This window comes from Lethenteron reissneri, chromosome 33, assembly GCF_015708825.2.
Source record: "Lethenteron reissneri isolate LAM-NWPU_2019-01 chromosome 33, ASM1570882v1, whole genome shotgun sequence".
Taxonomy (NCBI): Eukaryota; Metazoa; Chordata; class Hyperoartia; order Petromyzontiformes; family Petromyzontidae; genus Lethenteron; species Lethenteron reissneri.
Genome location: NC_083811.1, coordinates 11,023,729 through 11,050,582, shown reverse-complemented (window position 1 = coordinate 11,050,582; position 26,854 = coordinate 11,023,729). Strand labels below are relative to the sequence as shown.

The 26,854-nt window shown below is 48.0% G+C and overlaps 1 protein-coding gene across 2 annotated transcripts in view; it reads right to left on the bottom strand.

Moving 5' to 3' along the window:
• Positions 1–26,854, bottom strand: part of LOC133350341 (LIM domain only protein 3) — a 162,149-nt gene that overhangs the window by 36,449 nt on the left and 98,846 nt on the right. Inside the window, exon 1 of one of the 2 annotated variants that reach the window (XM_061564610.1) lies at positions 1,301–1,553. The exons of the other annotated variant lie outside the window; for it this stretch is intronic. The gene's annotated coding sequence lies outside the window, so the exon portion shown is untranslated. Of the gene's footprint in view, positions 1–1,300; positions 1,554–26,854 lie in introns of those variants that run through there. 2 annotated transcript variants of the gene reach the window in all.

Genomic DNA, 26,854 nt, shown 5'->3' with positions numbered 1-26,854 from the left:
AAGCTGACAGGGTTATTACCTGAAAGTAATTAGGTTTTGACATGAATTAAATTATCTGAGAGCTGGCTATCTCGCCGTCGAGGCAATTTTCTGCACCGTTTTAATGTTATGAAAATGAAAAAGAATTTATTTTTTACTCGCGTTTCTTACCTCCTCTCTCTCTCCCCCCCACACACACACAAGCCCCCCTCCAGCCGGCTCCCCAAGAGAGTGACATCAATTATTAACCAAATAACTGCGGCAAAAAACCAATTGTGGACTTGGCAACAATGCAACATTTAATGTGTTTTCAGTAATACAGTTTGTGCGGGAACATTTGCATGGCGAGGGCTTACAAAAAATCCACAAAGCGAAGAAAAGTGGCGTGAGCCCTTACATCGCTGGGCCTCGCAAACAATGCACGCAAATTTTATCCCATAATTGCATTAAGCATATGGCCGCGGCTCTTAATCATAACCCTTGATTTGAAAGCACGTTTCAGTGTGGAGCGGTGTTTGTGTACAATGCAGATGTTCCTTGAATATTCCACGGAAGATGCAACAAAGCGGTGGTACACACGCACGCGTACGCATCACATAGAGAGAGATATATACACACACGCGGCGTCAACGTTGCTACGTGTGTATGTTGTCCTTATTATTTAAAGTGTGCCGAGAAAAAGAGCTGCACAAGCGCCCCTTGGCTACATCGGCATCATAATAAACACGTTCGCCCGACGAAAAGTGGCGGAACGATCGCACGACGGAACGTACCGTGAAACCTGCCTGGCTTTGGACTCTCACGATACTCATTTGAACATCGCTACACCTCCACCTATTTATTTGCGCACAGGTTGCACGCACGCACGTGACGGCACGCGCGTGCGCGCTTGAAAAATGTTACGTGAAAAACACAATTAGTTGTTCGGAACTCATTCCCATGCCGCTGTTTTTGGACGACACGTTTGAGAATTTTTTTTTAAACCCACACAACTGCAAAATCACACGCGGAGAGCGGTAGACAAAGTTAGGCTACGCTGCGATTCGTGTTGTCTGCAAGGCGTTTGCACTGGCTGATGGCCAGATCTCGACACTCTACGAAACAGTGTGCCAACGTTTGTGTTAATTTATTTTTAAAAAGCAAAAATTTATTTACAGTGCTCGAAAATTAACATTAAAATAAAACGCAAAATCGGTGGAGGGGGTGGGGGGCGGTGGAAAAAATCTCACACACGTTCACGAACAGAATTTCAAGCCAAGCAATTTAGTTTTTGTAAAAAACAACGACAACAACGACGAAACAAAATATATATTGTCCACACCTGTCAGCGCTTGCGACGGTGAGATGCTGTTGCTGCGGAGTAGGAGTAGGAGGAGGAGTAGGATGACGAGATGGGATGGGCGCTGCTAAGCCAGGGTTCCTAGGTATGCCCACGTTTGACGCGGGATGGCGGCAAAACTGACGGGCGGATCGAGTGGCGCAATCGGCGCGCGCCCGGACGCGGCACGACGTTCAAAAAGCTCACGGAGCGCCGAGAAACAACCCCAACCCCCTCGGCTCGGAAGTGAGGGCCTCCTCCGTGTGAGTGCTGAAATGGGGGCTGTCTGCCTCGGTATTTAAACCTCCAGCCGACCAACCCCCCACCTCCCATCCGAGGCTCGCCCAACTTCACTGACAAGTTTCGTCTGACAGCGGCCGAACATGTTGCTCTAATGGACCTCATTAAGGTCTACTTACAGATGTTCTCTTAACATAATTGATCTGCACTGAGTCGAGTGCGCCCTGGTCTATTCCCCAGCCCCCAATTACGGCGCAGGTAATTAGATCCCCAACCTCCAATTCCGAGCAAATGCCCTTCTGACGGTCGTGGATATCAAAGTGTCCGCGGCTCGCCGGGGTGAACGAACGGGGGTCCGAACGCTGCTCTCCTGCCGTATCGAGCGGTGGGGGACTACCACCCCCCCCCCTCTTTTTGTAGTCGGGCCGCCTCCGCTAATGGGGATGTAGGAAGGGGTTTGGGGGGCTGACGGGCGGGGGAGCGCGCGTGTGCGTGTGTGTGTGCGGAGGGGTGTTTCAGGGGGATGCGGGGTGAGAGATGGGGGGGGGGGTGACGGGAGGGTCGGATGTGCTCGCGAGTGGCGCAGCTGCATGGCATTGGTGGCTGCCGGCACTTGCGTCTCTAACGTTTTTCTTTTCGGCTAATGTTTGTGGGGCCACGAGGCTGATCGAAGGAGTCAAGGCAAAATACGGGGGGGTGGGGATGGGGATAGACATAAAATCCCCAATGGAATAAATAAATAAATTATAAATAGGTAGAGGGCAGGGTGAGATAGGAGGGGGAAGGGGATATGGTGTGGGGGAGCAGTCAGGCTACTAATAACTAAGCCTGGGGTCTATTCCTTTTGAAACTTCACCCGTAAAAACTACACAGGACTGTCAGGAGACAAGAAAGGCAGTGTTGAGAGGCAGAATGAAAAAGCACTTCCAGGCGTGTGCACCTGGGAGAACGCAAGACCCACTCCAACTTTTGGAAATGCCAATCAATTGAGAATGTTATTTTCCTCTAATTAGGATGAGAGCATTAAAGAAGGTAAGCCTTGGGAATTGGGGAATGAACAGGTTTTGCATTTAAAAAGAAAAGCAAAGACTGCACTGCAAACTTTTAGCCCCTCTCCTCGCCCGACTCTGGAGCAGCTACGTACATTTTTTATCGGAATCACGACCCTCTTCCGCTCTGCTGGGGTAGCCAGGGTTACTTTACAGAGCGCGGCTTCGGGTAATTGGGAGCAGAGCAGAACACTGTTCCTATCTACAACAACAGCAGCTTTACTCCAAAAAAATTCCATCGGCAGACCAAAACAGCCAGCGCTCGTGCAAAATTCATGCGGTTTTTGTCCACGCGTTGGGGCCATTTTTTCTACCATTTATTAAAACATTGCCGCATTTTCGTTATTATTTTTTATCAGAAAGCATGTCCGTTAACACCAGCCGGTGTACAAAAAAGAAATGTTGATGCGTTCGAGGGCGCTGCGTAAATGTGAGATGAAATTCTTGGAATTGGCGTCATACCGAGCGCTGTAGCCGGAAAATTTGACTTCAATTTTGGAGTGCGGAATATATGATTTACTCTCGAGCATTGGCTGTATTGATAGCTGGTGTGTCTTTAGCGATCACGCATTCATAATCGCTAGGTCCGTACATTCGCAAAAGTGTTCCTATACAAGGTGGTAACATTGCCCGCGATTACACCAGACTGCGACTAGGCAAGTGGAGACAAAAAATATAAATCTTTGCAAAATAATCCAATGCATAACAATCGCGTGTAGTTGTGATTGTGTTCACATAATGAGAGAATCGTGTGCTGTATGCAGTACCCTGTAACCATTACATGCTGTAATTTCTGGACAAAAAAACAAATACGTTATTAGCTCTCGAGTACGTAACGGGAGAATAGTGCGTTAAGGCGAGCGTTGTGTTAATTTTGCCGTGTGAAATTGAACGGTTCCATCAAACGGCCACAAAATCCTCGGCCCAGGCCATTGGAAGTTTTCGCTTTGAATCGCTTCAGCACGCGAAGAGCTATTAAGTTGTAAAAAAACTAAATCCAAAAACTAAATTCGGCTTCAAGACAAGGAGGGTTGGGATAGAAATCACCCGCGGACGGCAACCGAACGTGAAAAATACACTCGCTTAGAATCGCGCTCTCTTTTGCGAACCGCGCGTCCAGAGAAGAGCGGTCACTTTGTGTCCGTGCTTTGAAAAGCCGAGGCATTAAAACACCCGAAACATTGCTAATTCTTTTGTCATGTTAATCACTACTTCGGCTCAAATCCGCAGCCATTCCCGCCCCAGCTGGATCTACCGTAACAGCTCACCGTGAGTATAAGCGTAAGCATTCACACCAATTTGAAAGCTTTTGCATTTCACATTTTAGATGTTTACGTTGTGTTTCATCATATATATGCTGGAATGTGTTGTCGTAGTCCCCGCCCCCCGTCCCCCCCCACCGCAACTCTGACAGGGAGGTCCGCGTGTTGTGGCCGGTTCCACAAATGTGGCCTCGAGGGTTTTAATTAAGCGCATTGGCGTGGCAATGTGCAGGTGAAGGGCTGCTTCCGTAGGAGTGCTACGAGCGGGAGACAGTCGGAGGCTGTTGATGCTGCTCTCTCTCTCTCGCCCGATACCTAACGCCCCCAACGCCTCGGCATGAAATAAACATCACAGCACTCCGCCCGCAAATTTGGGGAATCGTTTAGTGCGCTTGGAGCAACTTTTAGCGTTGCAATTTTCGATATGATTGGATTTTAAAATCCGAGATGTTCGGTGATGCGCTGTGCATTTAAAATCCAATGATTTTAATTTTCAAGATGCTTCTGTGTTGCCACACCCGGTTATGGATGGTTATATTAAACAACAATAAAGGATGAGAAACGCACATGATGGGTGCTGCTAAGATACACAGGATGAGTTAAAAGGCTCAGCGTTTTAAGCCGCAGGTTTGAAGAGAAGCGAAGTTTTAACACACGAGTGTGAATTGAACACGGACGCACTTAATACTCGACGAGAAAATCGTCCCGACCATGAAGACAATGACGGATTATTTGAATTGTGTATAAAATAAGGATCTTTTTTTTAATACCCCAATATCATATTGGTGTGAACACATGTTTTTGTTTTTCATTAGCAACATTTTCTAATTGCGTAGTATGCAACGAAAAATGCTACGAAAAAATGTTTTTAAGAAATCACAAACCACCTCGGCTTTTAATGTCAACAAAACGCGTTTGACAAAAAATAGACAGCCATTTATTTACATCTCACGGCCACATTTTCACAAATGCCGTTTTCCCCCTCTCTTTTACATTCAGAGCGTAAGGCAAAAAAACGCATTTTGTCGTGAAAACTTTACTCCTTCTTTGTAGTGCTCAGTGGATATGTGCCCTTCTTTGTGAGACACACTGGGCTTGAAAAAAAGAAGTGCCTTCAACAAGAGAGCTCAGGATGTGAGAGGCACGGCCGTTGTGAGTATCTGGACACATGGGCACATCTTAACAGGCACCATCAAAGCCGCAGGGACAGCATCGGTCACGCGGCGTTACAATACCGCCGCATTGCTACGTCGTACAACTTGTCCCACGATGGCACGATGCCCCGTATCTGTATGCGTGCCGGCACGGTGTCCCGTATCTGTGTAATGCGTGCGTGTGCAGTGGCGGCGAGAGAGTTGGCGCACCGTGCTAGCAGCCGCGGTGCTGGTCACCCGAGTTGTAGTCCTGATCGTGCGCAACAACATTGGCAGCTGGTTATCAAAAAATTAAAAATAAAGCTGCTCTGAGCCTCACTTAGGTTTGACGTGGCCTTAAATGAGTGTTTTTTGTTTCGGTGCGTTATCAATAACATCAGCACTTAAGAGGCAAAGGTAGGTGGATGTACATTTTTGAGTCTAGCAACAACACCCCCTCGTGTGCCTGCTAGTCTTGATAGTGGGTCCACTAAAATCAACTATCAGTCGTGTTAGGAGAGTGAGTGTGTGAGTGTTGCGTTCATGTGTTTGGTAGAATCGGTGGTGTAGTGAATTAGTGCAGTGTCATGTGCCTGTTGACCCAGGTTTGATTCCGAGCTGCAAATAACATCAGCGGGAAATCACGTCTAAAGCTGTTCTGGTCCTCATTAGGGTCGACTCCACCTTAAATGATTAACAGGCCGTGGCGTGTAAACATCAGTCACGTGGGCACACAAGTAGTCCACGCGTGGTGCTGGCCACACTGTCAACTCGTGTCCCGCTTCGGCCTTAACGGGAGCTCGCTAACAGCACTCATCTCTTTTTTTTACCATCAGAGGAAACAAGAAGATGCTCGGTGTAGTCGGCACTTAGCTTCGTTCATCATTTAGTTTTTTTTATGCTTTGCTTTATGTAAACCCCACCCCCCCCCCCCCTTTTTAAATGAAATATTTCACTCATCTCTCATCTCTCCGGTCTGTAACTCCAAACAGGGGGGGAGGATGCGAGGGGGGTTGTCTTTGTGTTTTGTTAATGGGGGCTGAATGTCATGTTTCTGAATGGGCGACGAGAAGACTTCCTCCACGAGATGGCTCGCGAGATATCACCGCAGCCGCTCTGATCTGGTACGAGCGACGCCAACGCGCCGATGATCCCCATGCGAACGCTCGCTCGCTCGCTGCTAGCGGCCGCTTGCAACGCGAACCCTGGGGGTGGGGGGGCTTCAAGTTGGCCGATGCGAGCGACTCCGCGACTCCGCGACTCGTCGGCACGGCTCGGCTCGGCCGCATCTCGACGCCAAAAAAAAAGAGAATTAGCCGCTACAAATTCCCGTGCGAGATCTGCAGGAGGGAAGAAGACCCGACGACGGAATCGCTTTGCTTACACGTTTTATTTTAATATCGCCACCCCCCCCACCCCACCCTCCGTTTAAATGTGTTATTCTCTCGCAAATTGCCTCATAATCGTACTCTCGGCGTACAGGCGTGGCGGCAGAGTCGCGTTTGTTGTTGTTGTTAACCGGTGTGGAGGTCTCCCTGCGTCCGCTTCAAGAAAAGAAAAATGAAACTCCGCGAAAATCGACGTCGCCAGTTTTCTCGCTCAATGTCCTTCAGGAGCGAAATCTTGCGCAGGCACTCGACGGCACTCGTTTGCTCTGTGCGGTGACAAGCGCGTGGTTCATTTTGTGCCATTCTGCTGAATAACCCTTCAGAGCCTAGACCCCACCAACTGAGGTGCAAAACTAAATTCAACGGAGGTCATCGAACTCACTACACGTGGGAATCTGCCGGGGTTGTATTCCTCCTCCTGCTCCTCGGGTGCCTGAGATTAAGTCTGGGATGTGAACGCGGAAGGCCGAGCGTTGCAAGCTCAGTTCTCCGACGCAAGCGCCGAATGAGCCCCAAGAGGCACGGCAACTCACCTCTCTCTCTCTGCCTTGCTCGTCTCTTAGCTCAGTGAAACCCGACCGCCCGATTCAAGTCCTGCTGCTGCGCCGCAGGCGACGGCTCCTTTCGCAGGAGGCATCGCGGCTCACCGTCCCCCACTGGATTCAAGAGTCCCGATGAGCTGCTTGGCGAGAGACGCTGCTACGGTACAACGTCGCATATCTGACCTAACCAACTTGCTCACCCATGCCCAGTGCAGGCTCAGCACGCGGTGTAACTGGCGTTTGCCGTAGGTGTTCACAGTTGTGACCTATTCACTCACCCACACACACTCGGCAATGACGTGCACGGTCATGTGTTCTTAATCTCGCGAATGTTCGCTGAGCGATACAGCAGAGTCGAGTAGTTTTTCCAGGTTGAAATCAGTTTGCGTTTCATCTTCGTCCGGTAACCCATGTTGTGATTGGTCTAACGGTCATTTTCTACAGACGTTCCCATATCCGACTATCTTCACTCATCCGCCTGTAGCCCAGTCCGGCTATGCGACATTGCACTGTGCACACACACTAGCCACAGACGGTTCTGACCGCAGCACACTCGCGCCAACGCGATCTCGGAGCCCTGATTACTTTAAAATGCCCCACTTCAAATCGGCGCTCAATTGCAAGACGCGGCATTCCTGCGCAAGAGTGGACACTGTGAACAAATCGATAGCACAATTTTTTTCTAAAATAGACAGGAATATAGGCAGGCGGAGAGATGTATGGGTAGGTAGTTACATCAGAGAGACGGCTTGATTGATTGAGTGATTGATTGAAGTATTTAACCAGGTTAGAGCTGGCTGTCACCGTGTGTGTATCTTTTGCGAGGGAGACCAGGGGTGCAAACTAATGCAATAAAAGTGGACGAATCATGATGTGGGCAATGGATCGCTACATCAATTTTTTTTTACTTCACGTGTGAATAAAGTACAAAAAACGCACACTGTATAGGTGAATTTGGGCGGCAGGGTGGTGACGCAGTGCTCGTAACGCCCGTACCTCGCAAGCAAGAATACCTGGGTTAGAGCCCCCTACTTGGGCGCCTTTTCTCTGTAGAGTTCTATAATAAAGGGTTTTTTTTGTGGGTGAGATCGCGTAAATATAAATGGGTCGTTAATCCACCACCGCCTAACACAGCCAATGAGTATGGAGTTTATATGTAGTTTGTAAGTTCTCCCCCTGTACTGTGTGCCTATGTGTTTGTCTCTCTCTGTGTGTGTCTCTGTGTTATCTCTCTCTCTGCTTACGTGTCTGTCTGTGTCTCCTGTTCTGTGTTTTGTCTCTCTCTCAAATTTAGCAATCTTTGGAAGAATGTAATCAACCAGGTATGGTGTTGACTGTTGCGTTTGCCGACTATCTACGTTGTATTGCATTATATTTCTAAGTTTACTACTAGGTTTTGTTTTCTATTTCATTTGTACCTGATGACGATTGCTTGTGTTGCAATCGAAACGTCGTATGGTATTATTTATTTTATTATTTTCTCTTTCTACGTGACTTTACCGAAAGAACCAAAGAGTAATTCCTCTGGGTTCTCTGGTTTCCGATCATCGCTCAAAGCAAACACCAAACATTGTAACCGGTATGGACCAAACGCTCCGATGCAGCGAAAATTTCCTGCAAACGATTCAATTTTGGATTACACACAACAGCAACATCGCAAACTACTGCGCATACTTGGCAGGACCCTCCTGAAAAAAGTCTCGAGGCTCAGTGAGGCTTTCCTCGCTAGCGCCGTTGGCTACATACGGTGCGAAAGAAGTTCAACATACATACGTAAACAAGCGTAATAATAATGAATTAATAACCAAAATACAACTGTGCATCTGGCCAAGTATCCGAGTGGTAGAATGTGCGACTTGTCATTAAAAGGTTGCAAGTTCAAATCCTGGCCGGGGGTTAAGTCATTGCCCCCTCTTCTTGGTTCTTTCGGTAAAGTCACGTAGAAGGGAAATAATAAAATAATAAAAATTAAACGTAATAAAATACAATTCTCACGACGTTTCGGCCACAACGCAAACAGCCGTCCTCAGGGGAAGAACAGGCCTGTCGGAAAGACAGCGTCTGAATGAACACCACCAAGCTTGGCAGCGTATATAGCTTAAATATATAGCTTAAATATACGCTGCCAAGCTTGGTGGTGTTCATTCAGACGCTGTCTTTTCGACAGACCTGTTCTTCACCTGAGGACGGCTGTTTGCGTTGTGGCCGAAACGTCGTGAGAATTGTATTTTATAATGTTTTATTTCATTTATTTAATTATTTCCCTTCTACGTGACTTTACCGAAAGAACCAAGAAGATGAATCCCTGCAGTCACGAAAGCTTTACATCGAAATTCATCGCCCCTCCTGACAAGATTAGTACCACGTTATAGGTAAGTCAACGGTGGCTGTCCTCTGGAGAGCCTTGTGCCCACCATCGGATGATTGTGGACCTTCACCACTGCGCTCTAAACAGGAGCTCAACGCCACCCCATGCTCAGTTAGTGGGAGACCGCTTTTGCCTTCTCAATAGACTCGACATGAAGTGGAGTGAGATGCCCGGCTATGTTTGCGACGCGCATCTTCGTACGACCGTGGCTAAAGTGCACGCCTCACAATCGCCTCGCGGTGAGTTCAAATCCCAGCCTCTTGTCTGCTCAGTGTATCATTTTGTTGAGCCTTGGTCAACTCTTGCACGTGACACAATCAGGATCTTTTACAGGTAGGAACAATGTTCCACACTGCCCACCAGGGATTTATTGTCTGTCTGTCGTGCATAAATAAATATATAATACACACAGCTCTTTGATTGGTGGAGACCTTACAAACAGCTCTTTGATTGGTGGAGACCTACTGCCGGGTACGGAGAGGGGAGAGGGGAGGTGCCTAAGGGAGGAGGGTCAGGGGCCTAAGGAAGGGGGGAGTCATGAAAGGGGCCTGAGTGGGGGGGTGGGGTTCAGAGGAGGGGCCTAAGGGAGGGGGGGTCAGGGGAGGGGCCTAAGGATATGGGGGGTTGGTCAGGGGAGGGGCCTAAGGGAGGGGGGGTCAGGGGAGGGGCCTAAGGGAGGGAGGGGGTAATGAGAGGTGCCTAAGCAAGGGGGAGGGGCCGATATTTAAGAGGGCTGGCTACCTCGCTGGCTGCCTGGCTACCTCAAGTCAAGTTTTCTTGTATACAGGTAGGAACAACAGGTTCCACACTGCCCACCAGGTATGAGTTGTCTGGCTGTCGTGCACGAATGCGCTGTCCAACCAAGTTCCTACCTGCCCACTCCGAAGGAACGTGTTAAAAGAGTCCTCACATGGTTAAACCATATTAACTAAACCACCGTCCGTCTTGCGCTGATATGAAACACCACTGTGGGAAGTCAAGAGCTATGATCACTTATTTACTCAGCAAGGCTTCACTCAAATCTCCTGACTCTTTTTTTCAGTAGGATCCTGCACTGGGATATGCAGTCAGTTTCCATTAATGAATGGGAGGAATACGGGAAGAGACCGAAATAACCGTACAAACCCCAGCACCAGGCATACACGAGGGGTTGACGTTGATCACTGCTATCTCCTGGCTCCACCGCGCCGCCTCGCTCTTACATCAACTGGCAAGCCCCTGATGCTCACCCATCTAAGGACAGTACTTAGATGGCTGGCCATCGAACAAAAACGGTCACCGCATCGCGCACTTTCAGATACGCTTGTGCGGCCGTCTGGAACACTCTTCTGATATTAGGAAGCCGCTTTTAAATCTAAATTGAAAACTAATTTCTTTAGAACCGCTTCTTGTGCTTAATTTGTTGTCCTTCCCCCGCACCTCCGATTAGCACGGTTGGCTAATCGTCATCTGTATCCATCTTCACGAGGATAAAGTGTTGCACATTGCAGCGCTAGTTTTAGGGTGAGTCACCCTAGCAATACAGATCCACACGGCACGTGCCAACCTGTGCGCATGGCCAGAAATGGGACCCGGGTCGCCAGGATTACAGCATCGTGCGGTCACCACTGAAACACCCCGAACCGACCCGGCCACACAAACATACAGAGACAGACAAGGCTCCACCTCTTCTTGGTTCTTTCGGTAAAGTCACGTAGAAGGGAAATAAAAAAATAATAAAAATAAAACAATGAATGACGCTGTCTTTCCGACAGACCTGTTCTTCACCTGAGGACGGCTGCTTGCGTTGTGGCCGAAACGTCGTGAGAATTATTTTATTATGTTTTATTATTATTATATTATTATTTCGCTTCTACGTGACTTTACCGAAAGAACCAAGAAGATGAATCCTTGCAGTCACGAAAGCTTTAAATCGATTTTTAAGGCTCCGCCTGTTTTGAAAAAATATCTCCTCCATTTAAACAACAACAACGCAACCTCCGCATTCGACGTTGCCGTGCCACCTGCATTGCGGACGTGCGCATCGGCGATTACGAATGCGGCGCAAAGAGCGTGCTCGCGCGGGCACGCTCGCCCACAAGCGACGTGAAACCTCCACTTTCATCGCGCGCCCGTCCTCGGCGCGAGCCCCCGTGAAATCACGGCCGCATAAACCGAGCGCCGATTCTTTTTGACTCATTAGCAAAATGTCAGAGAGCAACATACAGCGCGGCGGAGTCGCAGCGCTGCCCAGAAATTAATGTCAAAGCAGGGCCCGTGGACTCTCTGTGCTGTGGCGCTGGGCAAATTTATAGATGTTCTCCCACAGTCATTCGGGCAGATGGGGTAGCCCCCCCCATTCCGCGTTGCATCTCGAACTTGCGGAATTATCTGAGCTCGACGCTGGCGTGCGTGCGTGCGCGTGCGTGCATGCACGTGCGCGTGCTCAACGGAGCAAGACAGTGCGGGAGCGATGTTTCGATACCGAGTTTAGAGTACAACTTTTATATATATAGAGAGAAGTGTGGATTATTTGATGAGAAATTGTTTGGGACAAATCGATTGGACAGAGGAGAATGTATACGTCTTCCATAAAAGTTAAGCTCTTCACAACGAGGATAAAAATGCATTAAGGATGCCATGAATGAGAAAGGAGTAAAATTACGTGGCAAATTCCATCCAATAGCAGGCACCTCTAATCGGGATTCCACAGTGAAACCTGGGGTTTAATTTCAGCCGGAACAGTCTGGAATGTTGGTGTTTAAAAAATGCTATTTCGTTTGTATTTTCATCAATAAAAAAAAACACACTGAACAATAACTGTGAATCTATCTTTTTTTTTACATATAAACCTGTTTGTGGAATTATAATAACATACAGTAGTACAATAATATAGGATTATGGATCGCCGTAGTTGTACTTTAGCCTTACAGTGCGTTCCGGAAAACTACACCAACTCTCTCCTGAAGCCCTTTCGTGGCTAGCAGACCGCAACATTGACATTTAGCTCCTGAATATATTGCCACACGCAAGAAAAGAATACGCAACTTTTACAATTTCATATTTTTTAAATGCCAATTTTTTTTTTTACTAAAAAATATCATAATTACAGTTATTTCTCCCACTTCCTAATGGAAACCCGCTTAAATGGCATGTGGTCGAGACACTTTGACAACAGGGGGGCTTCAGCTCAAACAACGTGCACACGACGGAGGATCTTGAACGCGGTCAGATCTCGCCGCCATCATTTCCCAAGCTCCACCGCGTAGTCGTCCCCATCCCTCCCCTCCCGTTTCCGCGCACGACGTCACTCCACTCCTGCCGCCGACTTCTGATCAATTGCTGTTTGTCCGTTCTTTGCCGCTGTCCCCCAAAGACAAAGAAACCCACCCCCCACCCACCCTTTTCCTGATTACAACCGCTTGTGTTGCGATCGAAACGTCGTAGTTTTTTTGTTATTTTCTTTGAACCTTTCGACGTGACTTTACCGAAAGACCCAAAGAATACAAAGATAATCCCTTTATAGTCTGAACAGATTTTTTGGGGGTCAGTGCTGCCCCCCACAAAGTCTGGAAACTCCCACGCCCCTGGCCACCTGTGCTCTCGACTCACCGCCCCTGTCCAAGTCCAGGACTCGGGACTCTTCTTTCTGAGTATATAGACAAGACGAAAGGATACATCCTCTTTGCTGTGGCTGTCACGCCTGATGATAATTGCCTGTGTTGCAATCGAAACGTCGTGATTTTATTTATTTATTTGTATTTTTTATTTGTATTTTATTTTTTCACCTACGTGACTTTCCCAAAAGAACCAAAGAGTGCAAGACTAAGATCCCGCCTTCTCGCCTTTGACGGAATCTTGGGGCAAGTGCTCTGAGCAAACACCGATGAAGTCCGGCAAAGAACACGAGGGGGTGGGTGGCCAACACCACGCCCGCCTTTCTCCCCCCAGTCGCGATGTTCAACCATCACACTGGGCACTCATTTGAGGCTGAGCCGACCTAGGGGAGGCCCAGGACCGGCTCGGATAATCACTGGGTTCGTAGCGTAGCACACTGTTACACTACTGCTCCCCACTGAATATAGAGTATACGCACACCCACACCTACTTTCTCCCTGTTATACACATGTCACACTATTTTGTGTCTCGAGATTAAAGTTGCTTTGAGACGCAATGCATTCACATCGCGTTGTAAACAGGAGCCCCGGGTTTGCCTGCCTCTTGGAGGTGTTGGCTGCCTGTAAAGATAAACTGAAATATCAACATTGGGTCCATTTATCTTCCGCTGAGATGCCCCCGGTGTAAAGGGCACTCCATCAAACACATATCATGATTATGTATTATTAAAGTTTGTATATATGTCCTGTACCTTTACTCTGCTGTCTTACTCGTATCATGTTCACATTTCTTTGCTTATTCAAATTTCTCTAATAAAACTGCGGCTCCCTTCTTGAGTAGGCTTGGCAGCTTGTTCTTGTTGCAATCCCCCACCCCGCCCCATCTACATTCATCTAGCAGTCATATTAAACAAATTCGAACTATTTCCCACCAGTGGCAGCTTTCCTTCAGAGTCCCTCGTAGACGCACAAGGGAGCGAGTGCCCTGAGCAGCATGCAGACCGCATCGTTAACTCAGCCCGCTTAGCGTTCTACATTCGTTTAAAGTTCGTTCGACATCGACCGGATTTGTGACTGACTCCCTCGCCCCCCCCCCATCTCCTGAGTAATTGTCCGTGCCCCCCCCCCCCACTGCCCCCCTCCACCTCCACGCCGCCCCCCTTTTAAACAAGGCAGCGACACAAGCACGGATGTTGTGTCCGCACGTGCGCGAGTCGCATGGTCACGCCAACGCGTCGCGTTGACGCTAACGCCACGATAAGTGTGAGCTCAGTGGAACGAAGAGGGGGGGGCAGCGTTAATAATTGATCCGTGGGTAAACGCCGAGGGGGGCTACCCCCACGTCGTCCTTGAGGCTCCCTCTCCGGCGTCGTCGTCGTCGTCGCTGGCGTATGCCGGCCGTGGTGGCATTTACTGCGGGTAATTGCGCCGTAAAACATGATCATGCCATAAACCACCATCACCACCAACCCCCCCCCCCCCCCCATTGGCTGTGCCTTTAACGCGGCGGGAGTGGGAACGCGTGTCGGCCGTAGCGAGCGAGGCGGTTGTCGATGCACTCCGCCTGATCACACGAGTGGGTGAGAACACTTTTGTTTTATTGAGACGAGAGATACAACTACCCCACACCCCAAGCCACCTCCCAACCCAAACAAACGAAATAAATGTTGCTCATAGCGGAGACGCGTACCGAGGATGTGTATTGGGTCGGTGTACGGACTCTCACTAATTAGTTTGAGGTTCTGTTCATGGGTGAACGGCAGTCTGCTTTAAGCAGCTTTCGTCCTCTTTCCTCCCGATGACGATCGCTTGTGTTGTGATAGAAACGTCGTAGTTTTTTCGTTATTTTCTTTGAACTGTCTACGTGACCTTACCGAAAGACCCAAGGAATATGGGTGAACGGCACTGAGAGTCACGGCCTAGATGTGTCATAGCGCTCTGGTGACATCACTGTGTGTTACTCTATCGTTTTTGTACTTTCCCCTCCCTCCCCCCCCGATGTTATTACAATTGTGCTATGGCCATTACACGGTGAGATCACCTCTCTTACACACACAGTCAGTGCCGGATGAAGCTAGTGCGGGGCCTGTAGCATATGTTATAAAGGGGCACTGAATAAATAAACACATAAATATTAAAACACACATTTGTTTACTTGCATAGTAAAGTAATTGCATTTTTCATTTGCTATACAGCCAGATAATACGACAAATCGCTAACCTTAAACACCCAGTCGTTTATAAAAGTTGAATGCAGTATAGTACTATAGTAATAGAGCAAGTGCAGAATCACTGAGCCAGAATTGATAGCTTGAAAGCATTTAGCGCGGGCCCCTTGAAAGTGCGGGGCTCATAGCATATTCATAATAGAATACGACGTTTCGATTGCAACAAAAGCAACCATCATCAGGTACGAATGAATGAGAAAACAAACCTAGTAAACTTAGAAATATAATGCAATACAACCCAGAGAGTCGGCTAACACAAGTCAACACCCTACCTGGTTGATTAACGTTCTTCCAAAGATTGCTAAATTTGAGAGAGAGACAAAACGCAGACACGGAGACACACAGACACACAAGCAGACAGACACACAGACAGACACACAAGTGTCTGTGTTTGTCTCTCTCAAATTTAGCATTCTTTGGAAGAACGTAATCAACCAGGTAGGATGTTGAATGTTGTAGTTAGCAGACTCTCTGAGTTGTATTGCTTTATATTTCTAAGTTTGCAATGTTTATTTTCTCATTCATTCGTACTTGATGATGGTTGCTTGTGTTGCAATCGAAACGTCGTATTCGATTATTTAATTTATTTTCTTTCTACGTGATTTTACCGAGAGAACCAAAGAGTAATTCCTGCAGTCACGAAAGCTTCGAATCTAGTTTTCATGTCGCTACTTTTGCTCCTGGGATAATCCGGCACTGGACACAGTTGGAGGGGCCGATGATCGCTGTGCATCATCCCAACACCCGAGTCATTTTGCGGTGTCATTTTTCAAAGTTTGCCCAATGACGCCGGCACGCAATGGCCTCCTCTCGCGAATGACGCCACGGGATCTTCAACGTGCACTGTATTATGGGGTATTTGCACTTTGAGAAGCGTGCGTCGAGAGTATTTGTCCACACGACAAGCCACGTGGTTGAGCTATCATTCGTGGCCAGCTCGTTCGTGTCTAGTCTGCTGCCCTTACCCCACACCTCCGATTAGCGCGGTTGGCTACGTACGGTGCTAAAGAAGTTCAACATACAGACATAATTAAAAAGAGCTGTATAGCTCAGTGGGCCATAACTGGTAAAAGAAAATAGTAATAACCAGGGCTGGATTCGAACTGTGAACGTCTGCAACAGGTGGCGAAAGCCCTCTCCTGCCCGATGGATCTCAGTGGTGTCGCCGGATCAGTGCTCTGACCTCTGAACCCCTCCGACCACCTCCTGCTCCCATACTCTTTAATGTCACCCCGCTACAGTGATGTCACGAGTGGCGCGAATGATTGCGTTTTTATTTTAAATACTTTTCTTTCACATTATTGAAGCTATGAACGGGCGTCAGACGGCCCAAAACACACTTGCTGGATTGTGCCTTCTGTTCACATTTGTGTCAGAGATGCAACACTGGGAAAAGTACAAAGGATGAACACACTCCATCTAGGCAGCAGCAAGTGGGTTGCAATGCAAACTATAAAAACAACTATTTTTTTTATTTTACCAGGTAAGGCCCCCACTGAGCTATACAGCTCGTTTTCAGAAACGACCTGGCCACAAATGATAGCTCAACGCAGTGGATTATCACGTGGAAATATATTGCAGACAAATACTGTAAGCACGTGTTTCTAAACGTAGAAAAATCCACGCGGAGACATGCAAACTCCAAATAAACATCAGGCATCAGGATCGAACCCACGACCTCTTGCATGGCAGGCGAGGGAATGAACATCTCGCCAACGCGGCACCCCGTGCGTGTTTTCTCTCCACTCAGAAATAAAAATTCTGGTTATTACAACGAATTCATGGTCCTGCGTAGGTGTTCGCGGTCACGCAGCGCGTCTCTCCAACTCGTTTGCGACTCGTGCCGCGCGTTGTTCGGCACGGTGTCCCCTCGCTTCGCTAGCACGTGCAGGGGAGCTTCTGCAGGAACTGGCTGCCAGTGAAGTGAGACATCTTCTTAGGCTTTTTCTCGGTAGAGTCACGTGACTTTACCGAAAAAAAACCCTAAGAATATGAATCCTTGCAGTCACGAAAGCTTCAAATCTAGAAAGTGAGACATCGTCATCGCGGTGCAACCCGAGACATGTCGCGGAGCCAACACGTACGAGTATTACAAACTCAAACGTCAGACTGCCTCGCTGCTCAAACGAGCAAGGGTGGTGATGGTGGCGGTGGTGCTGGTCATCTCCGTTGGCGACCCTGGTCCATTGGGAGAAATTCCGCAACTCCACGGCCTTTGCCTGTGCAGTGGCCGTCATCAAACGTGCTCTTACATAGCGGAACGTGCTCGGCAAACAGTTTAACGATGGGGGGGGGGGGGGGGAAAGGCAAGCGACTAATCGTAGTAGAAGAAGAAAACATCCTTGCATCGCTACCTCTAAGTGAAACATTCCTCACAAGCGCATAGCGTGCAAAGTTTGGAAGCCCGCTGCCTCCCCAAAGGGAGACACGGTGGTGGTTACGCGAGGTGTGTGACAAGATTTACCACCACTTGTGTTCCGTCGTGCCGCTCTCGGTCTCTCTCTCTTTTTTTACGATCAGAAACAAGAAGATGCTCGGTGTAGTCGGCACTTTGCTTCGTTCATCATTACGGGTTTTTTTTTCAATGCTTTGCTTTAAGTGCCCCCCCCCCCCCTTTTTAAATGAAAGATTTCACAAAAGATTCCACGCTCTGCTCTCCTTCTTCTTACCCCCCCCCCCCTCTCTCTCTTGTCACCCCCTCTCTCCCTACTCTATGTCTATGTGCCCCCTGTTTTTCTATGTAATATTTTTTTTTTACTACGACAAGTGCTGCATCTGCACCCAGTCCTTCTCGCAGTCCTACGGCCTCCGACGGTAGCTCATATCTCTCTCTCCTCGCTCTCTCGCTTCTCACTCTCCGTAGAGCGAGGCTGCGTGAGTGTGTGGGGAGCGGCAGTGTAGCGGTTAGCGCGCTGCGCTACGAACCTGAAGACCCGGTTTCGATTACCGCTCACGGCTACCACCAGTGACGATTATTTGAACCGGTCCCAGGCCTCCCCTAGGTCGACTCAGCCTCAAATGAGTAGCTGGTGCGATGTATAAACATCGCCACTAGGGAGACGGCCGGGCGTGGTGTTGGCCACCCACCCCCTCGTGTGCCGTGCCGGCCTTCATAGGCATTTGCTAATGGCACTTGCCCCAACAGCCTGCTGATGCTATACGGGGGATCTTTGTCTTTGCTTTTGGAGTTCAACACTTGGAGAGGGGGGGGGAACGATTGGCCACGATGGATGTCAAACACGCCCCGCTCGTAATGAGTGCGCGTTTCACACGCCCCGCCCCCCCCAACGTTTCACACGCCCCCCCCCCCCCAAACGTCGCCTATAATTTGCTCCTCCACCTTAACGGAGCTTTGACAGCAGTCATTGGCCACTGTGCCCCGTGCACTAACCCCAGCCGCACAATATCTGCCTGCCTGCCAGCCTCTCTGCCCAACGACACACATCCCCCGCCCGTTACCAACAACCTATATACGCATTGGGTATTTCGGTAAAGCCACGGAGATAGATTAAAAATATAAAAACCTACATATTTACCCGACCTACCAACTTGCCTTACCCAACCACCAATCGGCTTGTCTGTCTACCCACAGATGTTACTATCTCGCTTGGCATGAAGGAGGTCGTGGGTTCGATCTTGACCCTGACGCCTGCTGTATATATGTCCTCTCTCTTTCCCCCCGTGGTTGCGTGGATTTGTCTCCGGGTCCTCTGGCTTTTCCCTCCACATTTAGAAACATGCGTTGAGTGTTGTTGGCTGATATTAATTTCCACGTGATAAGCCAACACATTGGGCTATTCTATTTGAAAAAAGAGCCACATAGCTTAGTGGGCCTTACCTGGTAAAATAGAAAAGTTGACTTTATAGCTTACTTACCTGTCATATTCACCCTACATACTTGCCCACCTGCCCGTGTACCTGCATACCTACTACACAACGAGGCATGTCTCCTATTATCTAGCTATTTCACTCTACTACCTGCCCACGCTCGTAGCTACCGGGCTCCCTATCGACAACCTACCTGTGCACAGCCTCGCCGTGTGTGGTGTACACCTGGAGGCAGATTACTTGGTGTGCTGACTGGTAGGGGTGGTGGATCTGGAGTCGGCGAGGATGGAGCGAGCGTGCTTTCCGACGACAGAAACCAGTTTCCCAATAAGGCTTTCGGTCACACACACTCTCTCGCCCAACCGTGTGGAACATTATAACGTCTGCGGGGAAAACGATGTCGAGGTGAATATGTGAAATAGGGCCGTATATGCGAACCGTGCACAAGTGCAAGCAGCTTTACTTATGGTGGGGGGGAAAGAAAATTTCACTGCGACTCAGAAGTGAGCAAATGTACACGTGATGAGAACGTGCATATAACTGTGTGCGTGAAAAGCTCGGATTTGTGAACATCTCGAGAAAATTGATAGTTACACCGCGCGCAAAAACGGCTCTTGGTGTGTGCGCTTAATTGGCAAGGGTGGCGAGATGTTGACGACCTCGCCTGGTACACGGGAAGTCGTGGCTTCGATCCTGACTCTGACGCCTGCTGTATATTTGGAGTTTGCGCGTGGATTTTTCCCTCCCCCGTCTTACAGTTTCTCCCTCCAAATTTAGAATCAGCGCGCGTTGAGAGTATTTGGCTGCGATACATGTCCACGTGATAAGCCACTTTGTAAAGCGATCATTTGTGGCCAGATCGCTTCTGAAGAAGAGCTCTGTAACTCAGTGGGCCTTACCTGGTAAAAATTAAAATAGTAGAAAAATATTAGCAGGTGCGACGTTGGACTGCACTCTTTTGTTTTGTATCAACCCTAAAGAGTAAGGGAATGACGACTTGACCCTGGTTGGGAACAACCACGAGCGTACGCTTTTCCCACCAAGTGCACTCGTGAATTTTCAAGGCTCTCAGCGGAACTCGACGACATACAGCGTCGTGTTGTTGTTGCTGCTGTACAGAAGTAATTCATGGTCAATAATAAGTACGATTGCTCGACTGTGTGACGGTCGAGTTGACTGCACACTGGTTGCGCTTCACACGTCTCCTGCTAACTTCGACCAAAACGGAGGGCAATACAACGCCGGCGCATCCCAAACAAATGACGTTGAGACATCTTGCAGCGACGAGCCTTCGTCTTCTTCTTTGCAATGAGCCGATGTCGGCGGGGAGCGGCGGCTGTGATTTTGAGACAAATAATTGCGCCCAATACCTGGGGTCGTGGTGCATCACCGTGCCAAATGCCTCCTTCGCATTTGTAAATCTGGCCATTGAGTCATCGCGTTCCAGGGTCCGTCCTGGGTGACCACGTTCGCACCAGCCGGCGTATCGTTGCAATATCACGGCGCAGAATTTACAAAGATTTTTTGTTTATCGTGCCGTTATTATTTGCTTGTCAGTGTCACCGATTACAAACTGCGCGCGCAGACTTTTAAACAATCGGCGTGTAAAGAAAAACACGTCTTTTTAAACAACAACAATAATAATAAGCAGTTGACGGAATCCAGCGACGACGCTGCTTCGTACGCTCTGTTAGGCATAAACAACACGTCGCGACGATTTTCTGAGCATGTTACGCGAGCTCTAGAAACGCGCCGGGCAAGCTGACTGCATTGGCCTTGCCACGCGTTCCAGGCTGAGATGTACAGAGGCGGAGGGGTGACGCGCTGTGACTGTGAGCGCGGCCGTCAAAACAACGCGGCCGCTCGCTTCAACCTCCCAGCCCGCCTCTGTCTCCACCCAGCAGTGTAAGGGGCCGTCCATAAATGACGTCACGTGATTTTGGACGATTTTTGCCCCCCCCCCCCCATCGTCACAAAAAGCTAGACCCCCCCCCGTCAAATATGACGTCACAAAGCTCTGCCCCCCCCCCCCCCAAAATAAAACATGCTTCAAATCGCTTTAAACTATTGACATTGTAGTGCGTATTTAATGTGCCGCTGCACTCTGATGTTGTAGGAGAAAACATTTATTAAAACGTCTATTTAATTACGTAGAACGTGTTGTCTATATTTATTTAAAGTTGCGCATTTTTACGTGACGTCACATTTCTCAAATCCCCCCTCCCTCGTCACACATCGTCACAAATGTCTGACCCCCCCCCACCCCCCTAGGTGCGTGACGTCATTTATGGACGGCCCCTAAACGGGAACGCCGCAGTCAGTCGATGGACGGGTCACGTGTGATGAGGCAGAGTGTTTGACTCGCGTGGGAGAGGAGGCCCTCGTAGCCCCCTAGAGGGGGGCTTCATAGAGCTCCCGTCCGCCAGCGGTGGTGTGAGCAAGCAATTGCAGGGCTGCACCTTTACCTTCTAGAAAGGCAAAGAGACGAAGATTTTTCCGCACAGCCGAAAAGATTGTTGGGGCAAGTGCTGATAGCAAGAGCATCGTACGGCTGGTATGGTGTACGAACAGGTGGTGTGGCCTGTACTACGCTTTGTCACCTTTGTCTTCCCAGTGCTGATGTTTACACATCACACCAGGTACTTGTTGAAGCTTGAGTTGATCAATACGGAGGCCCAGGACTGCATCAGATGTGCTAACCGCAATTGGGAATCAAACTGTGTCGAGTTCATAGCCTAGTGCGGTCACTGCCACTCTACAATGTATGCGAACATACACAGGAGTGTGTTTGGAAGGGAATGTTGAAACAAGTTCTATTTGGGAGCACCTATTAAGGCTGGCACAGAACACACAGGTGAGTTCTTAAGGCAGTGCGCCGTTGCCTTTGTGTCTAACTGGTGTTTGCGTGAATACATTGTCGGGCTGTGACGGTTCCACCTGAAGATGGAAGCTTGTGTTGCCTCCGAAACGTCGTGATTTTATTTTTATTTTACTTTTATTAATTTTAATTTTTTACCTACGTGACTTTACCGAAAAACCTAAGAATATGAATCCTTGCAGTCACGAAAGCTTCAAATCTAGAATACATTGTACGAGTTGTTTACTTTAGGCTGAGTTAACGTGGATGGGTGCAAGCCAAGTTGGTTGCAATACCCATTTAATTTCCACTCATGTGTGTAACTCTAACATTTGCTCGGATAATAATGCAGCACGCACACACGCACACACCGTGCGTTCAAGCGCAACAATATAAATCACGGTATCTCAATTAACGACGTAGACATACATTCTCAACCCGTGTGACTTTAAAAAATCTCGATAACAAGTACACGAAACCCCGATTTAACTGCTTATTAAAAAAAATTAAGACGTCACAAAAAATTATCAACATTTTTTTAAAATCAACAATTCCCAATTAAAATAAAATACACTATTAAACTGCACAAATACATAATTTAACACCCTCGCTAATCAGACAGGCGGAAACCAACACGGTCAGATTAAGGAGGCGCCGGAGTGCCACGCAAGGCGAAATAAAATGTTTCAGTTTCTAAAAAAGATGGGTCCTGGTGGGATGCGCGCTGAGCCAGACAGCGTGAGGCAGCAAATGAGGCCGGTCGCAGAGAGCACGTAGCGTTACTGCCCCCAAGTACCTTAGTCACAGCTGGAAATTCCATCAAATTGTCACAGTTTTATTCACAATACTTACGGTGACACCACGTTGAGCAGATAATGGTGTGTGCTTCGCCACGCGTGAACGTGCCCCTTGTATTGTGCTCCTGAAGCATGGCACCTTATTTCCTGTCAGAAGCAGCGTAACATCGTTGCTTTAAACGGTGTCCCACGGTAATGGAGTGCCAGCGTGGCTTTAAAAGTGACACTTTTTAAAAGCCCGTCCTGTTATTTCGTATTGCTTTTGACGAGCGCGCGCACAGGCTAATTAACTTAGGGATTGTGTACACATCGCTGTCTGTGAAAACCCTACGCGGGCAATTGTGAAAACTTTTAATTAGAAATTGTTAAATATCTCTGAATATACAAAATAATTGAATGTGTGGGGGGGGGGGAATTATACAATTAGATTAATAATAAAATAAACACTAACAACCAATTAGGAAAATGTGTCTCTCTTCCGCTGTGCTGTGTAATTTTACCTTCTGCAGGATTTCAAAGAGTTTTAAACGCATTCAAGAGTCATTATCTTCAATAATTGTTTGCATTTTTAAAATCTATTCTCAGCTTAAGAAACTTCATCACGAGAAGTTCGAATTAGATGAACAGGTCCGCAATGGCACCCACGACCACAGAGCCTTTTCACTGGTAGGAACCTCCTGGTTACACCAGCCCACAGGGGATTATTGTGTCTGTCCGTCGTGCACCCAAAAATGGGAGGGGTGGGGCTGGGTGGAGAGGGGAGGGTGGGAAGGGGCTGGGTGGGGAGGGTGGGGCTGGGTGGGGATGGGAGGATGAGGAGGGGCGGGGTGGGGGTGGGGTTGGGTGGGAAGGGGCTGGGTGGGGAGGGTGGGGCTGGGTGGGGAGTGGGAGGGGTGGGGCTGGGTGGGGAGGGGCTGGTCACCCCGTGGTACCCTTATCAAACTCAACGTTTAGCCTACTCACGCCGGCTTGTGCCCGCCCTCACAGTCGGCCATATTTGCCGAATACACCACGCCGCCGTTGACCCTGGCCATTGACCGAGCAACCCAACGTTTCTACCAGCTCCCTCCGCAGGAATGTGTTTGTAATGTGGTGCAATGGTTTTGCGCATAGCCACGGCTAACATCAGTGGCGAGTGATATCTGAACCAGTCCTTAGTCCGGCCTCTTTACTAACCTACACTGACGACTATGGTGATGTATCGTTAAGAAAATAACCACCATAGCTAATGAGGCATTTGGAAGCCTTCATCCAGCAGTGGATAAAGAAACAGACGTAAGTCATTTTTATTTTATTAACATATAAGGGGTGATGTTATACTCTAAGGGTTAATGTTCAGTTAAACGTGTATAATTGTGTAGTGACATGGAATGGGTCGCGATGGTGCATAGCGCGAGTTGCTGGCAGGGAAAGGGATCTGCGGCTGCAGCAGCCCTGTCTGTCAGCAGGTCACGTGATAGGCAGAGAGGGGGACGTAGGGCAAAGGTGATAGAGGAGGGGCCACGTGAGGTGAGCCCGGGAACCCACTAGTAGGTTCCAGGAGGGGGGCGTGGCCGGGAATGGAGCGAGGCCACGCCGGGAGGATAAAAGGGGACCCCGAGCGAATGTTCGGGGCTGTCGCCTGGAGTGGGATCCCATCGTGCTGCTGGAGTCTTCGTCACCGTCTTCACCTTCTCGGCGTTGTCAGTCAGGCAGTCTGTTAGCTGACTTGAGAGTGTAGTTACCCCTTGTGCCCTGTGAAGGCTACAATACATAGAGTGCCTCCTATTCCTAGTGTCTCTGAGTGTATCAATACAATTGTAAAGGATTACCAAATTGCATAGCAATTGGCTAAATGTGCCATTTCTTGACAGGTTTTTGAAATAATCACGTGAATCCAATAAAATATGTGAATAATCATAGAGTTGAAAAGTCATAGAAATCCGGAGAAACCCCAAACTCATCAGACCTGGCTCCCATCGTTTCCCGTCACATCTCCACAGTTAAATAAGTTAATTCAATTAAACTTAATTTGATTTCGTGCCTTATCACGACTTTTACAAGATCAATGCGCTTTACAGGGTTACAATAATCCCAAAGTCATTTACAGCAGTTAGTAAGGTTAGAGTAAAAATATATACATATAATCACCAACCGAAAGATATATATATAAAAACTACTTTACGCAAGAAAAATAAGTAACGAAACAATATAGGTTGTGAAAATAAAACTGGAGGCGATTTAAACCGTGAAAACGAGAATCCCTTGCAGGGAAATACATTTCCTCGTGACAATGAAATATGCATTCTGCCGTTGAGTAAAGGAAAAATACGAACGCCACGATTCTCATCCCTACTGGAAAGTCCTGCAAACATGTGATTCCTTGGCCGTGGTAACCAGCGCCGGCTGAAAATCGAATTCCCCATCATCGTTCAGTATCAGCCGGCACCACGATCAGCCCCTCCGTGCATTGTCCAGCAGCCAATCACACACAAGGTGGGGGGGGGGGGCTGACACACACGCACTGGCAACGCACCTCCCATGAGCACTTTTGGCTACGTACGGTGCGAAAGAAGTTCAACGTACGTACACACAACGCGATGACATCACCGTCAAACACGTGATTGTTTTTACGTAGGAGTAGACATTTGGTGGTGATGGTGGGGGGGCTTGATGTTCTCTGACGCCCAGTAACAATGCCAGGTGAGGTCAATTAAAGCCACACAAGAACTCGCAAGGTCATTTGTTGTTGTTGTTGTGAACTCCTGGAAAATATTACCGTGAGCTGTTGGTTGACGTCAAAAACAGCCACAAACCGCTCCGTCGGCAAGATGGGGAATCACGGCCAAATAGTTCTGAGATTAAAGGCTTGGAGCATCGATGAAGTGTACTCTTCTTCAAGGGGAGAATTAAGAAAAATAACCACGATTTAATTCAGGCCAGCCACATCTCTAGGCGAGGTTTTTGAGCCGCGTAACATGTTGTCCGGCACGACATCCAACGTTTCGCTCCATGTTGTGGGAGTTTCATCAGGGCATTGCATGTGTAAAGCGTAAGCGCATAAAATAGTGGTTGTTATACTCTTGTGTTTTTTCGGTAAAGTCACGTAGGTAAAAATAATGATAAAAGTAATAATAGAGATAAAATAAAATAATAAATCACGACGTTTCGGAGGCAACACAAGTCTCCGTCATCAGGTGGGACCGTCACAGCTAGATTTACTGTATCAAGTGATTCATACTAAGTATACTAGATTTGTGTTTCTATTTAATTTATACCTGATGACGATTGCTTGTGTTGCAATCGAAACGTCGTATGCTAGTATTTAATTAAATTTTTTTTTTATCTTTATACGTGACTTTACCGAAAAAAACAAATAATAATTCCTGCAGTCACGAAAGCTCCAAATTAAGTTTTTTTTCGGTAAAGTCACGTAGGTAAAAAATAACTTTTATTAATTTTAATTGAATTTTTTACCTACGTGACTTTACCGAAAAAACCTACGAGTATGAATCCTTGCAGTCACGAAAGCTTCAAATCTAGAACTAGTGGTTGTTAACCTGGGATGCGCTTACCGCCTGTGGGTACGAGACGCAGCAGATTTTTTTTTAAAGGCAAATCACCTAAAACACAAATTTAGCACGAGCACGTAAGTACAACTACTTTGTTTAATCAAACCCTCTATGTATTTACTAGCATTAAACGTTTTTAACGATTGAGAATCAAAGGGGTGCAAGGCTGCAGTAAAGGTTAAGAACCAATGGCATGAACCTCTGGAGAGTGGTAGTCGTAAGGGTCACCAAATAGTGTTCTGTGTCAGAACCGTGGCTCTTCGATCACCCCCACTGCCGTGCCTGCAATGCTGTGTAGTCCTATCGGTAAAATCTGTGGCTCTTTGTAAGGGGAGCTGTAACATTTGAATGCCTCCTTGTGACACTGGGTCACAATTATCATTATCGGTGCGTTCTATTTTTTTTATTGTGCTCACAACATGTGGTGACGTAGCAACTCCTCGTGAATGCGTTTGTGCACGATGCATATGAATGAACCGTCAGCAACGACGTGAAACAATGAAGTGAACACAGCAGCCAGGAAACTAGCCATCAACGTAACTAAACTCATATGCATTCAACGGAATCGGGAATGCCTTGCAAATAATGCGTATGTTACGAAAAGCAGGAACGAGAAAAATGTGACCGGAGTCTGGCGTGCGTCAGCTTTACTTTCAATTCACCTGATTTTTTCCACGAGCGTAACGTGCAACGTGACAAGCACGCGGTTCTAAGGCAGG